At 48.4% G+C, this 14,039-nt stretch overlaps 1 long non-coding RNA gene across 2 annotated transcripts in view; it reads left to right on the top strand.

The window, feature by feature from the left end:
* The first annotated feature begins 3,599 nt into the window (after positions 1–3,599).
* LOC114886435 overlaps positions 3,600–14,039 on the top strand; it is a 35,825-nt gene continuing 25,385 nt past the window's right edge. For both annotated transcript variants that reach the window (XR_003791343.1, XR_003791344.1), the window contains exons 1-2: positions 3,600–3,734; positions 4,642–4,798. This is a non-coding gene — a long non-coding RNA (uncharacterized LOC114886435). The remainder of the gene's footprint in view (positions 3,735–4,641; positions 4,799–14,039) is intronic.

Genomic DNA, 14,039 nt, shown 5'->3' with positions numbered 1-14,039 from the left:
CCAGAGATGAGATGGGTCAGGAGAATGTATCTTCCTGGTTCCTTGAGTGTATGTTTTGCCCTTTATTCAAGATTTGTGCTCCCCCCACTTCCTGAAGGGCTTAGGCTGGCTGAGAGCCTGGGATGCCGTGTGGGGAGAAATGTCTGAGCATCACACTTCTAGGACTCTCTCCGAGAAGCGGATGGAGATGTTTCAGTCACCTGATTTGAACAGATCACAAAACTTAGGCAATAAGTTTGACTTTTAAACTCTCTGGCAACCAAGGCCGAAAAAAGGGGAGCAAAGTTCTTGGCTTTGGAAAAATTTCATCCGGGAATGTGTCCGAGTTTCAGAGGTTCAGGAAGAGCTGCTAATTTTTAAACTTTCTCTCCAAAGACTCAGACTGCCTTCCCTAAGCACAGTCCCTTCCCTCTTCTGTCTACCGGCTTGACTGATGTGTCGTTGATACACAATAAACCGCACGTGTTAATGAATACAGTTTGATGAGTTTGGACACATGTGAACACCTGTGACGCCATCACCGTTTTCAGAGTAATCGACATATCATCACCTCCGCAGGTGTCCTTGTTTGATGTCCTGTTTGATGGTTGTGTAATGTAGTGACAACACTTAATGTGAGACCTACTCTCTTAACACATTTTTAAGTATACAACACAGTATTGTTGACTATAAGCCCTACACGGCACAGCAGATCTCCAGAACTAATTCATCTTGTGTAACTAAAACTTTATACCAGTAGGGCAGCCACTCCCCACTTCGCCCCTCCCCCCTGCCCAGTAACCACTGTTCTACCCTCTGCTTCTACGTCTGTTTGAGATTCCTCATATAAGGGGCATCGGGTGGTACATGCCCTTCTGTGTTTGGCTTTTTTCGCCGAGCACACTATCCTCTAGGTTCAACCATGTTGTCGCAAATGGCACTCAGTGTCCATCAACAGATGGGTGGGTGAAGAAAACATGAAATGTACATACAGGGGAATATTACTCAGCCTTTAAAAAGAAGGGAAGCAGGACTTACCTGGCGGTCCAGTGGTTAAGATGCCGCGCCTCCACTGCAGGGGGCACAGGTTCCATCCCTGGTTGGGGAACTAAGATCCCGCGTGCCGTGCGGTGTGGCCATAAAAGAAAAGAAAGAAAAAAAAGAAAGAGAAAAAAAGAAGGGAAGCAGTCCCTCTCTTCTTCATTCATCCTTTTTTAAAAATTTAATTTAATTTTTATTTTATATTGTAGTATAGTTGATCGTCACGGATCCGTGTTTTTAAGCTCTCACCCCTCAAAACGTGCCTCCCCTGACTCTCCTGTGACTCGGTTCTCTCTCCTCCTTGTCCTCTCCCCACTCTTGCTTCTCCCCCTTGCCTCCCCACCCCCTAACCCCCTAACTCTGTGTCCTTGCCCTTTCACACACCCATCCACAAGCTTCCTGTTCCTTCAGTTTTCACCATCTGAAGTGCTTCCTGCAACATGCAAGACTTGAAAGGGAACAGAACAGGACTCAGCTGTCCCTGAACTTTCCTTCCCTTCCCAGCCCTTTCCCCAAGGGCTTCAGAATATTTCAGGCCCAGTGCACCTCTCTCCTTCTGTAGATGCGCCACTGCCATCCCTCATAATGGTACCGACCAGGGTTCTTGGCTTTCCCCAATCAATAGAAATTGATCAGAGGCCACACAAGGAATTCAGGCAAGGCTTTATTGGGGGCTTCTGCTACAGCAGTGTGGCGGGAGAACAGACAACAGGTTCCCTTGCTCCCTCCCTGGGTGGGGGAAGGGAGCTTGCTCCTTACATGGGGTGAGGGTAGGGGTGTGTCCAGGTGTCGGGCTGGAGGGGTTGGGTGTTTCACCCACCGCTCTGGTGGTGCTGAGTGCAGGGGGCATGCGCACTACCCCGCTTTTGCTCCCAACACCCTGTTTTTGCTCCAGGCTCTTCAAAAGTGGCAGTTGGGTTTTTTGGTCTCTTTATATCTTTGGGGTCCAGAATTCGTCCCAACTGCACATGCACGCAGTTATTTTTAGTCCCATAGAGCTTCTGTGTATTTTGTTGCTCCAGGAGAGATGTGTCCAGGTGCAAACACTGCAGCAAAGGGTCCCAGGTCCCAGCCTGTCTCAATAAGAGCCGGAGAGCAACTTCCCCTTGGGCTTCTTGGGGAAGGGGAGGCATCCACCCCATCTGCCTCCCCCCTCGCCGCTGTGCTGTCAGGCACCTCCCAGCCAGGTGCACCCGAGGCTCAAAGCCAACACCAAGTTTCCTGCTGGGCCGGGCGAGTGAAGTGTCGCCCACGCTCTCCTGCACCCCAGCCTCAGACAGCTGCTCCCCACCAGGAACACGTGATTGATGGAACCTCTCCAGAGAAATCCGCCTCGGCCTGCGCTGTAGGCAGAGCTGCTAATGATCACAGTTTAAATGGCTTTGGCAACAACAGAGCACAAAGGTCTTTAAAAGAGAGTCATCCCTTGTCTATCAGAAGAGCAGAGCCAGTTGTTAATACTTTATTACAGTTTATCTCCAGAGATGGGGGTGGAGAAGGGAGGCCTGGGGAGTCATTTCCATGTGTAGATAGACTCAGGCCTGACGTTTGTATGTCACCCGTGGCCAGAGTTCTTTTTTCTTTTTACTCCAGAGAGGAAAAGTAAAACTGAAGCTGCCCATTTAGCAACTCAAGGCATCTCGTGCTGCTCAACAGCAGCTGGCACCGGGACGCCTTGGAGCCGTGTCCTCGTCACCAGGGATCTCTGCGCAATGGGCACAGCCCCAGCAGCCTTTCTGCCCCACGAGGCCAGGCGCGTGAGCGCTCCTTTGGGATCCTTCCCAAATCAGTCTGGGACCAAAGGATATCAGCCGGTGCCCCCAAATCAATACACTGTCTTCCACCATTTTTCTTCTTCTTGTTTGGATGTCTTTGGAATTTGTGTCTGAGAGGAGCGTCCTGGGACGTTTGTAGGTGAGGCTTGTGGACTGTGAGCTGGGGGAGAGATGGGGAGAGGTCGAGTGGTGTGAGGAGGAGCTGGTGGTGGTTTAATAGGGTTATTAAGGGTGGAAGTTGTTGGGGTGGGGGTGGGTATTGCTGTGGGCAGAATGTAGCCTTGGAGCCTGGGGACTGGATTAGACAGGTTCCGGAATTGGAGCAGGGGACTCAGGAAATTTGAGGTAAAGGTTTTGAACCCATGAAGGCCTTTCTTTGTCTCTGCATCTCATCCCTTCTTGCTTCCTTCATTCCCTTCTGCATTCATGCATCAGAAAATACCAGCGTTTTGCATAGCACAGGGAGATCAGCTCAGTGCTTTCTGACCATCTAGAGGGGTGGGATAGGGAGGGTGGGAGGGAGATGCAAGAGGGAGGAGGTATAGGGATATATGTATACGTATAGCTGATTCACTTTGTTATAAAGCAGAAACTAACACACCATTGTAAAGCAATTATACTCCAATAAAGATATTTTTTTTTTAAAAAGTAGCCATGGTGAGGAAAGTTCTCACTTAGTCTTTGTAACCATCTTTAAAAAGAGTAGAGGATGTCCTATTCTATTATTCTATAACTACTGCTTTATAGACATATATTAAATTTAACAATGTAAAACTTTTAAATTATCTGTTAAATCTTATTTACAGAAAAAAAAGAAAAAGAAAATACCAGCGTTTGCCAGGTGCCAGCTCCTGGCGACACAGCGGTGTAAAGACAAATGTATTTGTTCTCCTCACAGGGCTTCCACCCTCTTTGCCCCTCTGGGCAAGGCCCTCAGAGGTGAGTCATTCTACTGCGGGAAGCTAACTCCACCCCCGAGGTCTGATGGAGGGGCTCTTGTCCATAAACAGCTACCATGGGGCACAGCAGGAGGTGGGCAGATGTTGCTGGAGAGGGCACAGCAGCGGCCCTGCCAAAAACAGCCCTTAAATGGAAAACATGCAGGCAGCTCATGGCTTATTAAGTGAGGTTGTCTGACAAACCAGCGGATCTAGCCTGGAGAAAAGGCGGCAGGGTGGGCGGGGCACGCTACAGGATCTTCAAGATCTGAAGGGTGTCACAGAAGGAAGAAGGTGGAGGCGTTTACCATGACCTCAGAGAACACAGTTTACAATGCTGGCTGGAAGCTACAGGAAAATTAATGTTGGCTTAATGTAAGGAAAAATTATCTAAAACATAGAGCTGTCTGGAAACACGTGTGCTGCTCCCTTGAGGGGAGGAGTCCGCCTCCGTGGAGGAGACAGGCAGCATCTGTACCTCCTGCTGGTCACGGCGCAGGAGAGGCGCCTGCACGCGGTGCACAGCGTGTCTGCACGATATCCAGTGCCCCAGCTAATTTTATGATTTTGAGATGCTATGAAACATTGAGCAACTTTATCTTAAAAACCACCACCACTCAATTTTAATTTGAGGGCTCCTTTCACATACAACTTTCTGTGGAGTGGGGAAGAAAGTTTCCAAGGCCTTGCCCGTCTTTGCTCCCTCTGGAAAACCATCGGAGGCACCTTCTCTCTTGAGTGTGTCATCTGGTAAACTCTGGGCAAACAGGGCCCAGTGCCTTATAAGCACAGGGAGGTTACACACGCTTCTGCGACCCTGGAAAACACACACTGTCCGTGTCCTGGTCTATGGTTCATTTTCAGATGGTGCTCTGAGGTCTTAATTCATTCTTATTTCCTTTTCTCAGGTTGAAGAGGCGAGAGTTAAATGCCGGTGGGTGAGTTGCCACCAGGATCGCTGCCCTCTGAGAAAGGAGCGTCACTCTGAAGGGAAGCTGGAATTCCTGGGGAATTTGGGGCCACGCCTGGGATGGCAGTGCAAGCAGAAGGCACCTGCCATGCACAGTGAGTGTCTCTGTGGGGTTCGCCGTGGCCATGAGTCTGACCTTTGACTCTCCCTGGTGGCTTGTCCCCAGGCCTGAGTGCTGGGCTGGATCCTACACATGGCTGCCGCCACCTGGAACTTGCCTGAGCCAGCCCCCCAGGTTCTGGGCCTTTCCTTGTGAGGCAGGGGTGGGCACTGCAGGGAAGGGCAGGGTGTGGGGAGTAACCATGTTAGCGATCGTGACTCTGGAGTCTGGCGCCGGGGGTCGTTTCAGCTTTGGGTGCCGGGGGGGCGGGGGCGGTGTCACGCCAGGGCAGCGTTGCCTTGGTAAAGGCTGCCTTCCTGCCTGGAAGAGACTTGAACCCGCTTGGAGGTTTTCAAAACCAGCCAGACTGCAGGAAAGAAAGAGGATGTCCTTCCTGCCACCTTTGATCTATCATGTTCTTCCTTCTCAAGCACATCATGCCCACGTTGCTCAAACCACTGCAGTTTTTCCAGGCAGCATCTCCTTGGTCGAGAGCCCAGGTGTTGTTACAAGCTGCACCCATGCCCTGGTATCCCCGTGACATGGCCTGCCCCACGGGAAAGGAGAGACACCGGCCCTTCGGAAAGACACTCAGTGACACCAGACCCAGAAGCAAACAGCGAGGCTGACGGAACCTCTCCCCACCCCCCGTCTCCAAATGCAGCTGTTTTCTAATGGTCCCCCAGGAAGGAGATCTGGCCCTTGCTTCAGCATCCTGCATCAGCTTCTAACAGCCCCATGTGGGCTGAACGCTCCAGGAGGAATCCTGTGCCCCGTGGGCCCTCTCTGTGTATCTCCGTCACCGTGGCATCAGGCTCCTTCCAGCCCTGTTTCACTCTACGTTGATTGCAGCCTTAATACTCAAGTTCTTGATGAAATCCTCTCTTTGACTTTTGCTAACTTATAACACCCCTTCAAAGCCCCTGGCATCCCAGAGGCACTGGGTTCTGGACCAAACACCAGGCGCCATCCCCCAGTCCCCCAGGTGAGTGTAGCCAGCGCATCTCTAAAATGCCAAGTGGCCAGGTTGCAAGGGGACAGCCTGCCGAGGGTGACCTTGCTGGTGGAGTGGGGCCTGGCAGGCTCGGGCGGTGCAGGGCGTCCCGTTACTCTGCGGCTTGACCTGGTTCACCGTCGGCTGAGGCCGGAGCCCAGACGGCAGGCCCGACTCAGCTGTATCCTCTGGTCCCACACAACATCTTTGTCATGAAGCTTGGCAAGGACTGCTGAGTTCTTCCTTTCTGTTACTCCAGAATCATGCTCTGGGAGGGAAGGTGCTCCGGCCGGCCTGTCTTGGAAGACTAGGTTGAGGCTCCTAAGGTGGGATTTCAGCCCCTGTGGGGCTTTGATGTGCAGGGAAAGGAGAGGGGGCTGCTGAAGGTCTCACTGCAGTGCAGAGACCCGAAGCCATACGCGGAGCGTGAGGAATCCAGCCCAGGCAGTCTGGGAAGGCTGCTTCAGTCTTGGCGACGGTCGAGCTCCCAGGGGCCGTGACTACACCACATATTTACTTGAATTCCCTCACGTAACCCAGCACAGAGATTTGCCCAAGTGGACAGACTAGGTCAGCGGAGCAGGGGGTGCAGCCTGGAGCCTGACTGTGTGGGTTCGGATCCCTGCTCTGTCATTCAGCCTTGGGACGTGGCGGCCGCGTCAGCCACCCTCTCTGGGCCTCGGTGTACTTGTCTGTTCAATGGAGGCAGCGAGAATCCCTGCTTCTGAGGCTGTTGCATTTATAACAGTGTTTGGCTGACCCGCTCCCACTGTGCCGCACCCGGCAGGCACTGGTAGAGGAGAGCGGAATCCAGGGGGCATCAGACTGGCAGCTGCCCCAGGGCGTAGACTTGGGCCCCTTGTCTCTGGCACTTATCTTTTACCCTGGTGTTTGTCAACTGTTTTACACGTTGGGGACTTTTGGAATTACTCAAATCACGTGACCAAGACGGCCCAGAAGAAGCCGGCACGAGGACTGAAACTCCACCGCCAGGCCGTGAGCAAGGACCAGCTGCGTCCTTTCTACGGTTCGCGCTCGGGCTCAAATGTACGGCTCAGCGGTGCCGGGCTCTGGGTTACGCCGCCCGGCTCCTCTTGAGTCCAGGGGTGTGTCAGGAGTGGGGCACACCCCGGGGCCCCAGCCCAGAATGCCGCTCAGATAAGTCTCCATGGGAATTTGTACTTAGCCCCTGGCCTTGCTGGCCCCAGGCTCTGGCCACCTGAGAAAGTGGCCGGAGACGACAGAAAATCACAGGATAAGCCACAGGCCAGGTGTCCAGGGAAGGGCCTGCGAGTGACCGTCCCGGGAGTCTTGTGCAGGGGAGGACGCCCTAGCAGAGGAACCCATGCTCAGCTCGGGCCCTCCCCGACCCCTCCCTCCCGAAAGCCTCAACCGACAGAAATCATCCCCAAGCGTGGGCGCCCGGCTTCTCTCACCCCTTCCCTTGCGCTAAGCTCGCTGTCGGGCAGGCACTGCCTCTGCCAGGCCCCTGGGCTTCCCTGGGCCCCGAGCTGCCCAGAGAACACCAGCAGGATGATTGCTGGCCCAGCTGTCTGGAATCATTTTGGGGATGAAGACAGTTAAGCTTGGCAGGAAGCCCGCCAACAAACCCCATCTCTTCTGTTGCACTCCCAGCAGCCCCTGTTCTCTCGTCCTCTCCTCCTCACCTTTCTATCCATCCGTAGGCGGCTGAGAGCGTCGGCCAACAGGCCTCCAGTTCCAGAGGCACCGGCTCAGTCCTGTGGATTTGGAGAGCCTGGGTACTGGGGGAAGGGCTAACGGGATTCCGGAAGCCTCCCTCCCCGGGGAGGCGGGGCCAGATTCAGCCAAGGCCCCACCATCTGTGCGAGGAGATGGCACGCATTTCCCAGGCTGCCCCCTGCTCTGTGCAGCAGACGCTTGGCTGTGGCGCCGGATGTGGAAACTGAGGCAGGGCTGAGGGAGGCTGTGGGCAACTCGGCATCTACCCAGGACCCCCTCAGGCTCTGCGCTCTGGCGAGCTCAGCGCTGCATCTGAAGAAAGTCCTCCGACAACTCGGTTCCCCCTGCAAAGGCAGGACCAGCTGAAGAAGGGTCTGGAACTGGAGGGGCCCTGGGACAGCCAGGGAGGAGGTGACAGGGACAGCTGTGGTCCCTTTTAGTTCCCAGGCTCCACACCACTGCTGAATTCCTCTGAGCAGTGTCAGGGTCCCCACAGCCGCTGTTTTCCCACTGCTGTACCCCAGGGTCTAGAGCTGTGCTTGGCACATGGTGGCCTCTTGACAAATCCGCCTTGACTGGGGACGGGCAGCATGGAGAGGGGCAGCAGGGGCTCTCAGGGCTCCAGGGCCCTTTCTGTTTCAGTCTTAGAATGGCCTGGGGGTTGGGGCGGGGGACCAGGGAAGCGGGCGCAGTGTGTCTCCAAGGCTCTCAGCCACCCCACCCCCACCCTGCCATCCCTGCCCGCCTTTACCCCACTGCCACCCCGCTGCCCTGCCACCCCATTCCCACAGCTTCCCTCCCCTCCTCCACCCTCTGATGTTAAGATGTTCACATTCGGTCTCACCTCGGTTGTCTTAAGTGTCAAAGTCTTAAGCCAAAGAAATAAATCTCTAAGATGACTGATCTCAGGCATCAACAGGAGAGAGGAAGGCCTGTCTTGGGGAGGCGGTGACAATGGGGACTTCAGGGGCACAGAAAATTCCCATGAGACCCAGCTCCCCGGCTCCCAGCCCAGGGGTGCCTTTCTGCTCAACACAGCCCCTCACTGCAGCCAGTCCAGGGGTCAGCGGTCTGCGAGGGCGGCTCCCCTGCTCACCTTCCCAGCTGCCTGGGTGTGGCCTGGGGACCGGGAGCCTGGGCTTCCAGAACAGACGATTTCAATTTAAGGTGGCATTTGGGGAGAATACTGTTCCATTTGCTCGCTTTTCTTAGTCCTCCCTGCAAAACTTGATTCGATCAGCAGTGAATGAGAAAGGCCTGTTCTCATCCACTGAAAGAAAGAAAGGCCTGGGTTCTCATCGGGAAGAGGGCGCTTGTGGGGGTAAAGAAACAGAGGCCGAGCAAACACTGGGCGGCCCTGAGCCCACCACACTCCCTGGTGGTTGACCTTTCATCCCATGTGGGACCCCAGAAAAGGCACGAGAGCACAGGGAGCCCCAATGATGTTTACGCCCAGGGACACACACCTGCTCGTTGTCCGGCTCCCATTAAGCCAGCCTGATCTCTTTAGGCCTTTGTTTATTTTCATGGCTGATGCAACCCAACCAGACTGATAAGTGTCTGGATCTTTCTCTTTCTTATGTTGTTTCCTGTTTAGTTGAACGTGTTCAATACTTCTGTGCATATTCATCTCTCATCTGATGCTGCCAAAGAGAACCATGGCCCTTATTTCCTCTTCCAAAGCCATGGTCTGGACACGGTTCATCGCCAAAGGGAGAGAATCTTTGGGAAAGATGAAGGGTTTCGGTCCAGCCTCTACACCCTTTTGGAGTTGGACAAGCTGAGTTTCTAAAGTGAAATGGTTGGCTGGACTCGGAGTCCCAGCCCTGGGCCAGGATGAGATGTTCAGGAAAGGTGTTTCTAGGAGGCATGTTGCTCTGAAAATTTCCAAGTCTGGGCTTGAGGATTTGGGATAAAGTGACCTTCCTACCTTTCTGAGGTTCTCTTTCTCTTGGTTTCCTCGGAGATCCATCTACCAGCCTGGCTCTGGGCCTGGCCAGAAATAATGGCCCTGGGTTTGGAAATATCCCCAAGTATAATCTCCTCCAAGGGTTTTACCCTTCACTTGGAACTCCACTGGGCCTTTTAAAGTAGATTGAATCCATATGTTTCTGATTCATTTACACTTAACTCATCAGAATGTTCCCTTTTTTATGAGTGATTTGTTGTCTTAAGATGCCTTTTGTAGTCTTGTTTATAAGCATTTCTTTTACCCTTAGAAACAAGATACCATGTCTTGTTAAAGCATGGGGGTAGGGGCAGTGGTGGTAAAAGTATAACTTCAGGTCTGAGTTTTGGGTCGCAAGAGGAAACGCAGTGTTTCAGCAGAGCTCTTTGGTTGGTCAAAAGATTTCTGTATTTGCTCAGAGCATGAGATTGGCAGTGGCTATCCACACCCCTCCTCCTAGGTTGGAAACTTAGTGAGTGCTTCTCTGAGCACCAGTGTAACACTAGGCAAATTGCTTCATGTCTTTTCTCCTCAAATCCTTCATCTGTAAAATGGGGCTGCTAATACTCCCTGCCTCACAGGGCTGTCGTGGTAATAATGTGTTGAGGCTGTTACAAAAGCATGAGTCATACAGAATTAGCTAGAGTTCCTTTAAACAGTGCCAAGCCCATGCATTGCTCTATCCTTTCCTTCATATGCCACCCCTCTAGTCCACTTTAACTCCAATTAATCCTCCAATTAATGTTTGACTGAGTTCAAACATCACCTGTTCTAAGACCTTCTCTGCTCACCAGCCTTGATCGTCAGTTTCTCCTCCGTGTCCCTGCACACGTCTTACACACTTCTCTGTTGTCAGTCTCCTTGCTTGTTGGCTTTTTGTTTATATAACCTGACTACCCCATTTGGAAACTGGCATCTCCTTGAGGGCAGGAAAGTGATATTCACCTTGGTTTTCCAAAGCCCAGGGCAGAGTCTGACCCATAGGAGGTGCTCAACAATAGTTTGAAATTAAGGAGATAAAACCAGAAAAGGGGACACAATGCTGCCCATTCTTTTTGTACTCAGGATGAATCTGGTTAACTGTACGTGGCTTTATAAGGAAGGAGACTGATGGAGTGGTACAGTGACCACAGGGTCTTCAGCATAATGTGGGCTGGGTGTGGCGAGGGAGAGAAAGGGACCAGAGGAGACTTGGGATCTGAGCCACAGAGGCAGAGCAAGTTCTGTGGAGAAGGTGAAGAGTTCATTTTGGGATGTGTGGAACGCAACACTCAGGTGAAAATATCTTGCACAATGTGGCAGTGTGGGGCTGGGGAAAGTTTGGATCTATAGATGTTGAAACACTGAAGGGACTTCTGAAGTTAGGGTAGGTCATACCACAGGGGAAGTGTGGTCTCTTTGAGACCTTGGAACATAAACTGTCAGCCACTAACATTTTTTATTTTTCTAGATATTTAGAGTATAAAGTTAGGTCGTTCATTAGAGGTCTTTCTACATCATTTACAGCTATACATTTCCCTCTTAGCACTTCTTTCACTGCATCCCATAAGTTCTGATACGTTGTGTTTTCATTTTCACTTGTCTCAAGATATTTTACAGTTTCCCTTGTGCTTTTTTCTTTGACTCATTGGTTGTTGAAGAGTGTGTTGTTTAATTTCCACATATTTGTGGATTTTCCAGTTTCCCTTCTGCAATTGATTTCTAGTTTCATTCCATTGTGGTTGGAAAAGACACTTTGTATGCTTTCAATTTTTGAAAATCTGTTAAGACTTGTTTTGTGGCCTAACATATGGTCTATCCTGGACAATGTTCCATATGCAGTTGAGAGAAATGTGTATTGTGCTGTTGTTGGGTGGAGTGTTCTGAATATGTCTGTTAGGTGCAGCTGGTTTCTAGGTTTGTTCAAGTCTTCAATTTCCTTATGGACCTTCTGTCTGGTTGTTTTATCAGTTACTGATAGGGGATATTGTAGTCTCCTACTATTATACAGTAGTGTTTGCGTCATATATTTGGAGCTCTGATTCCTGTTGCGTATATGTTTATACTTGTTATAGCTTCTTGGTGAATTGACCCTTTTATCAATATATAATGTCCGTCTTTATCTTTCGTAATAGCTTTAGACTTAAAGTATATTGTGTCTGGTTTTTGTATAGCCACCTCAGCTCTCCTTTTGTTACTATTTGCATGAAATATCTTTTTCCATCTTTCACTTTCAATCTATATGTGTCCTTAGATCTAAAGTAAGTTTCTTATAGGCAGCATAAAGGTAGATCATGCTTTTTTATCCATTCTGCCAGTGTTTGTCTTTTGATTGCAAATTTTAAACTATTTACATTTAAAGTAATTAGTAATAAGGAAAGACTTATGCCATTTTGTTAGTTTTCTGTATGTCTTATAGCCTTTTTTCCTTCATATCCTCTATTACTACCTTCCTTTGTGTTTAGTTGTGGGTTTTCTTGTTTTTTGTTTGTTTGTTGTTTGTAGTGACGTGTTTTGATTTCCTTCCTATTTCCTTCTGTGTATATTCTACGTGGGTTTTCTCGGTGGTTATCTTGGGGATTATATATAACCATCCTAAAGTTATAACAATCTATTTTGAATTGATACCAGCTTAACTTCAATTACATACAAAAACTCTACTCCTTTACAATTCCATTTGACCCCAACTTTATGTTATTGATGCCACAAATTACATCTTTATATCTTGTATACCAATTAACATAGATTTATAATTATTTTTATGCATTTCTCTTTTAAATTCTGTTGAAAATAAAAAGTGAAATTATAAAGCAAAATTAGAATAGTACTCACTTTTATATTTGTCCCTGCATTTACCTTTACCAGAGGTCTGTATCTTCCTAGGGCTGTGAGTAGCATTATAGCATCCTTGCATTTCAACCTGAAGGAGTCCCTGCAGCGTTTCCTGTAGGGCACAGCCAGTGATAATGAATTCCCTGTTTTTGCTTATCTGGGAGTATCTTAACTTCTCCCTCATTTTTGAAGGACAGTGTTGCTGAATACAGAACTCTCACCTGACAATTTTTTTCCTTCAGCACTTTAAATATATCATCCCATTGCCTCCTGGTCTCCAAGTGTTCCAATAAGAAATTTGGCTGATAATCTTACAGAGTATCATTTGTACACGATGAGTAACTTTCCTCTTGCTGCTTCAAGATTTTTCTCTTTGTCTTTCAACAGATTAATTATAACGTGTCTCAGTGTGGGTCTTTTTGGTTTTATCCTGCTTGGAATTCATCGAGTTTTTTGAATTCGTAGATTCATGTCTTTCCTTAAATTTGAGAAGTTTTCAGCCATTATTTCATCAAATAAGCTCTCTGATCCTTTTTCTCTTCTCCTTCTGGGACTTCCATAATGCATATATTGGTCTGCCTGATGAGGTTTTGTAAGTCTCATAGGCTCTGTTCACTTTTCTTTATTCTTTTTTCTTTCTGCTCCTCAGACTTAATAATTGCAAATGTCCTGTCTTTGGGTTCATTGATTTTTTTCTTTTTCCTGTTCAAGTCTCTTGTTGAGCCCCTCTAGTTAATTTTTCAGTTTAGTTACAGATATCCCACACTTTTTAAAAGTTTGCTTTATGCCACTTCACTTTTACAAAAGACCTATATTAGTAATTGTTTTTACTAACCAAAAGAAATCAGAAGAAAAAAGTGAAAATAGCATTCAGCATTTGTTTTGCAGTGAGCCATTTTAGAGACAGTACTTCCTCAGGAACTAGACTCAGTATCTCAGCATCAAGTCACCATAGTTTTGAACTCTGTCTGTGAGCAGCTATGCTTTATCCTGATTTATTTTGTGCATCCATTAGCTACATGTATCCTAAGGTAATTTCTTATTTACTTTATGCCATTTTGGCTTACAAAAAGTTTCACAGAAATGCTGTACTTTCAGAGAGTGGGAAAAACCTTATTGTATTTTTCAGTTTCAGAATTTCTGTTTGGTTCCTTTATGTAATTTGTATCTCTATTCTCATTTTGTTCATATATTGTTTCCTGATTCCTTTCAGTTCTTTGCCCATGCTTTCCTTTAGCTCTTTAAGAATATTTTAGATGACTATTTTCTCACAGATACAAAGAACAGATTGATGGTTGCCAGGGGCAATGGAGAAATGGGTAAAGGTGGTCAAATGTACTTCTAGTTATAAAATAAATAAGTCCTGATGATGTAATGTACAACATGGTGACTAGAGTTAATAATACTGTATAGTATATTTGAAAGTTAAGATCTTAAAAGTTCTCACAAGAAAAATAATGTAACTCTGTCTGGTGATGGATGTTAACTACAGTTACTGTGGTGATGATTTTGCAATATATACATATATCAAATCATTATGTTGTACACCTGAAACCAATATACTGTTATATGTCAATCATGTCTCAATATCAAATCAAATCAAATCAAATCTTTGGTACACACATTGAATTTCCTTACTAAAATCTGAGAAATTCTGAATTCCAAAACACAGTTGGTTCCAAGAATCAGATAAAGGATGTGGATATGTGTTAAAAGCAGTTGTCTCTGAGTACTGGGACATATACTTTATTTATACTTTTTGCATTTTCAATACTTTCTATA

This window comes from Monodon monoceros, unplaced genomic scaffold (genome assembly GCF_005190385.1).
Source record: "Monodon monoceros isolate NGI ecotype Baffin Bay Population unplaced genomic scaffold, NGI_Narwhal_1 Super_Scaffold_7, whole genome shotgun sequence".
NCBI lineage: Eukaryota > Metazoa > Chordata > Mammalia > Artiodactyla > Monodontidae > Monodon > Monodon monoceros.
This window is presented reverse-complemented; position numbering and strand designations above follow the sequence as displayed.